The 9,181-nt window shown below is 49.4% G+C and overlaps 1 long non-coding RNA gene across 1 annotated transcript; it reads left to right on the top strand.

Moving 5' to 3' along the window:
- The first annotated feature begins 469 nt into the window (after nt 1-469).
- LOC142821229 (uncharacterized) lies at nt 470-9,030 on the top strand. Its single transcript, XR_012898128.1, has 3 exons — nt 470-541; nt 4,753-4,852; nt 6,166-9,030. It is a non-coding gene; the product is annotated as an uncharacterized LOC142821229 (long non-coding RNA).
- Nucleotides 9,031-9,181: the final 151 nt, after the last annotated feature.

Here is a 9,181-nt window from a genome sequence, read left to right as displayed (position 1 = left end):
AAAGATAAGATTTTGGAGTACTTTTGCAGCCCCCCCTTCTGCATTTATCATGCCAGAGTGGGGAAGAAGCCTTGACAGGCTCTATGGAAGTTAGGTCTTAAATACCTTTAAGGATCTGCAATTACTTGTCTCAAATTTGGCATCCAGAAATTTCAGAACACAAAATAGTCTCATTTCTTAGTCTAAGGTGTTTTGGTTTTCTCAATTTTCACTTATTTCCCTGAGCAATGAACTCTTTAGCTTTACCTTTAAAAAGTTTTATCTAAATTAGATTAAAAAATGATCTCAGCATTGTCAGATTTCCTAGTTTCTAGTGTGGATATCAGCCAGTCTCTTCTAGGCAGATTTTGTAGCTATCAGTGTATTGCAGTTTGCTATGACAGTTTCATGAACCAGAACTTGTTTTTCAAGGGTGGGGTCCTTGCAACTCCTTTCTGGATTCCCATTTACCTCCTAATTTTTCAAAGGGCTTAAGTGGAGAGCAGATGTTAAAGCTATAGAAAAAGTCGATGTGACAAGACATGAAGTCATGCTGCAAACAGTAAGTTCTTCTATAAAGTTGCCAGTTATGAAAGATGCAAGTATATGTACCTTTTGAAAATTGAAGACTCTTACTGAAATTCATTGTGAATGACCCACTCTCATGATCCAAGGTCATGTTGCACTTACGGGAGAGCATGTGATCACATGATCTGTCTGAAAATGTGTGTTTTGATCCATCCTTGTGCAGTTTCCATGAATTGCAGCCTCCTGACTAATGGAGTCCAGTCAATGGTAGGATCATAAGTTAAAAATAAACAGCATCTTTGCTTTAAAATGTATCTATTAAAGGCACATTGTTCATGGCAAGGATTTTATGACTGAATCAAATCCACCTGCAAGAGGATGACATAGTTCTCTGGTAGTGGATGTTGCTGGTACTCAGCTGTGGTTAAGGTCAAGCAAAAGAATCTAATACTGAGTTTTGTACTCCACCGATGAGGGAATAGGGAAAGATTGTTCATTTCAATATTCAGTTCTTTGCTTTTTGTACAAAATAAGAATCCCTAGAAGCTATGATAATTACTTTTAAAAACTGAAAATTCATAGGCATCACTCCTGATCTAGTGAGCATTTTGAAAACACTGGTGACAAAAGTGGGAGAATGAAGTCTATGGCAGAGCACAGTTACACCTGTTCTTGGGAAGAATTCATCTCTCACTGAAGGGCTGTGTCTAGACTGGCATGATTTTCCGTAAAATGCTTTTAACGGAAAAGTTTTCCATTAAAAGCATTTTCAGAAAAGAGTGTCTAGATTGGCACGAACGCTTCTCCGCAAAAGCACTTTTTGCGGGAAAGGTCCGTGCCAATCTAGACAAGCTTTTCCGCAAAAAAGCCCCAATCGCCATTTTCGCGATCGGGGCTTTTTTGAGGAAAACAAATCTGAGCTGTCTACACTGGCCCTTTTGTGCAAAAGTTTTGCGCAAAAGGACTTTTGCCTGAATGGGAGCAGCATAGTATTTCCGCAAAAAGCACTGATTTCTTACAGTAGGAAGTCAGTGCTTTTGCAGAAATTCAAGCGGCCAGTGTAGACAGCTGGCAAGTTTTTCCAGAAAAGTGGCTGATTTTCCGGAAAAACTGGCCAATCTAGACACAGCCAAGATGTGTAGGCATATTGTGGGTGCAAGACGGGTTTGGCCAAGGCTTTCCTCATCCTTGCTGTCCTAAGATCTTACAAAGACCAATAGGGATCACTGCAGCAAGGGTACACCAATTCAGGGCAGCAATAAACTGTGCCAGGAGCTTCACTGGCCCCTGCAGACTCTAAATGGAAAAGACACAAACTCCTACTCCTCTCCCTGTACCAGCCTAGGAATTCATTGACTCCAAATCCAAATACACATAAGGGGACATGATGAGTAAGAAAATGCCATTTCACATCATAGCTTTGCAGAGCAGAACTACAAAGAAAGTGCCAATGTACCATTTTGCTGCTTCTCTTTTTCCTGCTGTTGAAGAAAGCTCATGAGCCAGACAAATGCTTCCTGCTAGTGCCTGAAGGTTCAATTCACTCTTTTTTTTTATCCCCTTGCTGAAACTTCACTAGCTAAACCATATATAAAATCTGCAGGTCTCTTACTGGTGATAGAGTGAAACATTTACTTATATGGCTGTTCCAGTGATGGCAATGAAATTAAACCTGACGAGAACAGTGCTGCTTCAAAAGGTGTAAATCATACCACATAACTAATTTATGACAGTCCATGCCTTATAGTTCCTTGTTGGTGTTTTGTAAGATTAGGAGGGATTTGGTTTCTATGTGTTTTTTGGGACAACATTGTAGGAAGTTGTCTGTAGTCTTGGGTTGTGATCCCTGACCAAAGTCACAAATTAAATAGGGTTGGATGAGGTCAGGACTCAGCTGCAACAAAGGAGGTAGATGATTCACTTGATGACTCTTGGACTCACTATAAAAAGGAGCCTGCTGCAATATTCCTCTGAAGGGGTTTTTTGTTGTTACTTGCCAAAATTTGCCTGTTTTTGAGTTTGTGAAACTACACAACAGCGGGATTCTAAGGAAATCTGAACTTGTCCCACAGAGGGATTCCCGTTTCACAGGCTCATCTAATAATTTCACGTGCTTAATTCAATTACAAGACCTTTCTCATCTTAATCACCTCAATTTATAAACAAAGTACTGACTCCTTACCCCAGGGGAACAAGCTGAGAGCAGCATCTCTCCTCTGCAGAATTTACATTCCACACTCAGACTATGTTGGAGGTAAGAGCTCCACCTAGACCTGGGAGGTGCACTGTAAGCAGACATCCTGTACAAAACTCAGAGAGGGCAGAAGTCCATCTACTGATCCCCCAAATGGTGACCCTCAAGCAGAGACCTTAAAATGTGTCTTATATCCCAGGTGAGTGCCTTAATCACTAGGCAAGAGGGTATTCAGCTGTGAAGGTTTGTGTATGTGTTTCTCATATGGATGTAATGAGCCAGGGGAGACTCAGCCTCCCTAGGATGGCAGTGGCCACTGGACTACCAGTTGTGGGGTTTGGTGGTGGAAGCTTTGGCTTTATTATGCCCCATGAAGGTTCCAGGGCAGCTGAAGCAGTGGTATGTGCTATTCAGCTTTCTGGATTCCTTGGTAAGCTCTCTGGGCTCCAGAGAAATTGCCCAGGAAACTGGGCAGCAATAGCATAGGTGCCCCTCCATGGATGCTACAGGGATGGAGCAGTTATGGGGGGAAACGAGCAGATGCTCAGCACTCACCAGCAGCCAAACTTCCCCTTCCTTCCTTCCCACAGTGCCTCTCGCTCACCAGTGGCACGGTTGATCTACTCCCCCTACCGCCCAGCATCTCCTGCTCACCACAAATAGCTGTTTCACAGCCTTCAGAGGCTCTGAGAGGGAGGGGGAGGAGTGAGAATGCCACATACTCCAGGGAAGGGACAGAAAGAAGCAGGACAGAGGCTTGAGGGAAGGGGTGGAAGCAGCAGGGTGGGACAGAGCGAGAGTGGGAAGAGCTGGGGCAAGGCAGGGGTTTGGAGGAAGGGATAAAGAGCAGGCAAGACCTGGGGCAAAGTGAAGGGAGCAGAAGTCAACATCTGTAGCAAATACCATCTCCTCAGCCACCTTGGAACTTCAATGGGGCATATCAAAAGAACCTTTGGCATGAGACGCTTTCCCATGGTGGTCTGGGGTCTGAGGAGGGGAGGCTTCAGCTTGCCCAGGACTCTTTTGGGTGCGAGGGTGGGGGTCACTCAAGCCTCCAGCTAGTCCAGGGTTTTTCAGTTGAAAGGGCAGTGGAGGAGGTGTGGCTCTGGCTATGTGGAGTCGAAGGCATCTCAAGGCGCCAGCTGCAAGGAGGCTTGGGGTTCCAGTCATGGGTAGAGCAGGCAGAAGAGGTGGAGATGATGGACATCACGGCTACGTCTAGACTGGCATGATTTTCCGGAAATGCTTTTAACGGAAAACTTTTCCATTAAAAGCATTTTTGGAAAAGCGCATCTAGATTGGCCACGGATGCTTTTCCGCAAAAAAGCCCCGATCGCCATTTTCGCAATCGGGGCTTTTTTGCAGAAAACTGTACTGTGCTGTCTACACTGGCCCTCTTGCACAAATGAGACACTGACAATCTTACATGAGATCGTCAGTGTTCTTGCGGAAATTCAAGCGGCCAGTGTAGACAGCTGGCAAGTTTTTCTGCAAAAGCAGATGATTTTGCGGAAAAACGTGCCAGTTTAGACACAGCCCCCCCCCAGTCTGAGCAATTGCTTTCTGGGGAGCAGGAAGCAGGGGATGAGACGCAGGGTTAAGTGGCTGTGGCTTGTGAAGCGTAGGGCTGAGACCATGGAAAAGTGGGAGGTGGGCTGTGTTCCTGTAAGCTGCACATAGCCCTGTTTAGCTACTTGATGTGGCCAAGTGGGATGTTGATGCTCACCATGATCTCAATGGAGTACTGTGGGGAGAGACTATCGAAACTTTTGGAGCAGTATTTGTAAATCTTTGTTGCAGATTCTACTAGCAATGCAGCTTTGTCCCCTCCCCCATTGTAGGATACTGGCCCACACCATTCACCAATGCCTTGTACAGGAACCAAAGCAATACACCAGTGGGCTGCACATGGAGCAGGGAGAAAGCCACAAGCCTGGAGAAGTTATATCCTGATTTCATTTCTTACACTGAGCAAGGAGATGTCTGCCAGGCTGTCATCTGTCTGTGGAGAAGTGTGGCATAATTAGAACTATTTTCCTGCAATTTTCTAGCCCCAGCTGGAATTTTTGTTTGTCCATATGCACAACCAGCATCCGCTCTGACCCCTCACTCATGACTACAGTGCTTGCCGAGATGTGTTCCTTGCCTAAGGTAAGTGGCAAAGTGAGTGGAACTCTTGGAAAATGAGCTTGTAAGTGAAATGTTACAATGTAGGATTTGATCTTAGACTCCTTTTTTGTGCATTATGAACAGCAGAGACCTTGATGGCTCTGCCATGGACTGTGTCCGAGAGCTTGCAACAGATAAGGAAGCACACTAAAAGAAACAAGGATTTTATAAAGTGCTAAATCAATCAGCAAGTGAGTGCGGCCATCAGGAATGCGGCTGGCCAGGGGAGATCGGGAGGAGGAGAACCGGCTGGCAGGAAGCAGAGGTGGTCAGGAGGGGGTTGGAGGCAGCGGAGCTGGTCGGGAAGGGTCAGGGGAAGCAGGGCAGGGGGAGGCAGGACTGACCCGGGCACATGCAAGTCCTGGGGCGCTGTCCAACCCACGCACAGTCCGGAGAAGCGCGAGCGAGTCCAGCTGCAGCTCCACCATGCGCTCAGGAGCAGGGACAGGGCTTCTCCTCCTCCCCAAGATGTGAGATGTAGCCAGGGCTCCCAGAGCCGATTGTGCCCCGCCTCCCAGCCACTCCCCAACCCCCCCACCCAAAAATACAGGAAATACAGGACATTGCACATGTCCAGTATTTTCTGGATTTTTTTTTTACGGGACAGAGGGCCCAAAAACTTGACTATCCGGTCACCTGGCAACCCTACCTGCAGGCCCTGCAGTCGTGCTGCAGGAATGCAGACGTATATAATCACATGGCACCCTGGACCAAGTCAGGGCCAAGGTCAAAGAGCTGTGGCAGGGATATGCCAAGGCCCAGGATCAGAGCTCCTGCTCTGGAGCAGCCCTAAAGAGCTGCGCTTACTACCAGGAGTTGGAGCACATCTTGGGCAGTGGGGAAGCCCAGACTCTACTTTGTGTGGTGGATTCTGGGATACCCCACCACATTGTAGACCAACCCCTGAGGGAGGATGACCAGGCAGGAGAGGTGCGAGAGCTGCACCTGGAGGAGGCAGAGCAAGAGGAGGCAGCAGGGACCCTCTCCCAGGAGCTGGTCCTTCAGACTCCAGAGGCCTCCCAGGCATCCGTGAACATCGGGGAGGGAACATCAGGTGAATGCTTTGAGGGATCACCACACACGGGCGGGTTGGCAGTGTGGGGGGCCAGCTAGCCCCATTGCCACTGTGGGGCCCCTATGATGCTGTCAGGGTGCTGCCCAACTTACACGTGGCGTCATATGAAACACCCCTGAGTCTCCTGTCCAAAGGAGAGCCCCTGACAGCCATGGCATACCCTCGGGGACAGCAGGAGTGCACACAGACATTGATTATCTCCTCCTCTTTTCCTCCACAGCCGGACCCTATACCCAACAGGGGAGCACCACACCCGCCCCACCACCATCCCGGACCCGTGACACCTGTAGTAACTGGCGTGTCTACACAGACCTGCTGAAGGAGCACGTAGTGGCCCTGCAGGACCTCAACAGGACCCTTCAGCAGAGGATGGAGGCAGAGGCCTAGTGGCACAACATGCTGCTGGATGAGCTGGTCCAGCAGTGCCCTACCATCTGTGCCACTATGCAGGAGGTCCTAGCCTTGCCTGCCCCTGTCACGGGCACCGCTCCTCCTGCATGCCAGGCCCCAGTCCCCCTTCCCCCCCAGCCTCCCTTCTCCTCCACCCCTCCTGCTCCCTCAGCCCCTCCAGCCCCCCCAACCCTCCTGCTCCCGAGCCCTCACAGGCCCAACAGCTGCCCCCCTCCTGCCCAGGCCAGAACTGGCTCTCGCTCCAATCGAACCCAAAGCTGTGGCAGTGCCAGGATGCAGGAAGGTGACAGGACCCTGTGATCAGGGAAGCAGCAGCCTACTTGAGCCCCCTACCCTCTCCTGGTGTTCAGTCCCCTACCAGCCCAGGGAAAGGACATTTGTTATTGAACAAATTCTTTATTTTTGAGTGACAGAATTACTTTGTTTACAAACAGTTGAACAGTAACAAGAGAAAGGTGGTTTATACACAGTTAGCACATTTTCTATATTGCTACTGTTTCTAATAAAAAACAATTTCTGTTTCCAAAGAAAACCGTGTGTGTGTGTGTATTTATGGGAAGAGAATGAGGGCTGTGGAGGGAAAGGTAGGGATGGGTCAAGCCAAATCCCCCATGGGGGAGGCCCTGGGGAGAGTCCGTGGGCTCTATCTGAGAATCTCTCCCTCAGGGCCTCTCAGATTTGGACACCAGACTAGTGAGTCTGGTGGATGGCAGCCGTCCAGGGCTGCTCAAATGGCCTCTTCTCGCCATCAGCACCTGTCCCCCACCCTGGTAGGAAGACCTCCCTTTTCCCCTCCACCAGGTTATGGAGGGCGCAACATGCAGCCACCACCTCCAGGATGTTGCGTTCACTCACCTCCAGGTGTGTGAGGAGGCAACGGAACCTCCCTTTCAGACGTTCGAAGGCGCATTCCACCTGGATGTGAGCCTGGCCAAGATGCCTGATGAAAAGCTTCTCGCTCGCATCTAGGTGGTCGGAGTAGGGCATCATGAGCCACAGCATCAGGGGGGTGTAGCCTGACAGGAACCCCCTCTGTAACATCCATCTTGCTTACCTGGAGCACACAGGGCACACAAAGCAGTAAAATCAGCATAGTCTTTGAAGCCTTGACAGGAGGCCCGGATATGCTGGCTGCTGTGATCCTGGATGGCTGTAAACAGAGATACGCCAATTGTTGACCTCGAGGCTGTGAGAACTGCCTTGGATGGCACCTATATTGATACGATCACACACTCGTCCGGGGGCAGGAATCTCTCTCCCAGTAAAGAATGTCCAGTACTCACAATTTAGTTATCTCTCTTGCAAGTGTAAATTAAGTAGAAACTCCCTTGTAAGAACTGGCATCACAAAGACAGACCAACACAATTTGGCATCTTAGATAAGAAAAAGCATAAGGGCCCCTTTGGGTATAAAGATGGGTCCAGCAGCACACTTACTCTGAGTGTCAATCTACCATCTATCTGCTGGTTGGGTTAGGTGATTGGCCTCCCGAGGTTCCACGGGGACGCCCACCTCGTATTCGTCTTTCCTAGGAATTGAGAGACCGGCCCTGGACTGATACGCTGGAGTCGAGAGGCACAGCAGGGTGTAAAAATTGTACCTGGATGTGTCCTTTGTCTTAAGTGTACACATAGCTTAGTCTTTAAAGAGCTTTAAGTCTGTCACTTGGTACCATTATTTCTATTTTCTATCTTTATTTTCTTTGTAACCATTTTTTAAGATCTATATTTGCTAGCAGTTAAGAAATAGAGCAATAGCCATTGTAATCATATGATTTATAAGCTTCTTTAATAAAACTGTAACTGTTTAAGCTTTAACCTGACTCCTTCAGTTGCTGTAACAGAACCAAGCACAATTTAAAAGAACTCCAGCCGGTCATAGGGAGCAGACGCAGGCAGAGCTGGGCATTTGGGTCGTGTTGCTTCCAGGGGACAGATCCATAGGGGCATCCGTCAGCCTTCCCTAGGCTGCCCACTGCGATGGGACCTCGGTCCTAGCAGCTAAAGACACGGGTGTAATAAGCTCTCCCTGAAAAATCTGGGGTGTCTGTCAGCCTGTTGGCTGCCCACCACTAACGGACCCCAGTCCTAGCGGTCAAAGACACGGACATTAAACTTTCCAGGGTGCCCGCCAGCTTCCCTAAGCTGCCCGCTGTGATGGGACCTTGTGTCCCAGCAGTTGAAGACCTGGGTGTAACACATATACACACACATACTGCCCTGACCATCAGCTGACAAGGGGTAGGCCACGTCAACCACTATGCACGCTGGCATCTGCACGTCCCCGAGTGTGAGGTGCCGCTGGGGGGAAAATGTTCCTGCCTGCAACCTGCGGTACAGGTAGGACTTGCAGAATATGCGGGCATCATGTTCCTGTGTCCATAAAATGTCCCCAGTGGTTGACCAGGGCCTGCAGCACCACAGAATAGTAGCCCTTCCTGTTTATAAGTTGGGCTGCTCGATGGGGCAGTGCCCGGATTGGGATGTGTGTCCCATCAAGGGCTCCTCCGCAGTTCGGGAAGCCAAGGGCAGCAAACCCGGCAAGGATGTTGTCCAGGTCCCCGAGATGGATGAGCCTCTTCAGCAGCTCTGCATTAATGGCCCTCAACACCTGCAGCAAGAGACAAATAGACAGACAGAATCCAGGGAGTTAGACAGGTTACCTAAGCGCTTGGGAGAAGAACTCTCCCCCCCCCCCCCCCCCCCGTCCATTTCATCCCTCCCCCGCATCAGTGCAGGGGTGGCTATGGAGTGACCTCCAAGTGCCACTCCATCCCACGTACCCTCTTGCCCTTTCCTGGCAGTCCCACTTTCTCAACCCCCTCT

Source organism: Pelodiscus sinensis, chromosome 1 (genome assembly GCF_049634645.1).
Source record: "Pelodiscus sinensis isolate JC-2024 chromosome 1, ASM4963464v1, whole genome shotgun sequence".
Taxonomy (NCBI): domain Eukaryota; kingdom Metazoa; phylum Chordata; order Testudines; family Trionychidae; genus Pelodiscus; species Pelodiscus sinensis.
The sequence above is the reverse complement of the archived record's forward strand: the minus strand, read 5'-3'. Positions and strand labels throughout refer to the sequence as shown.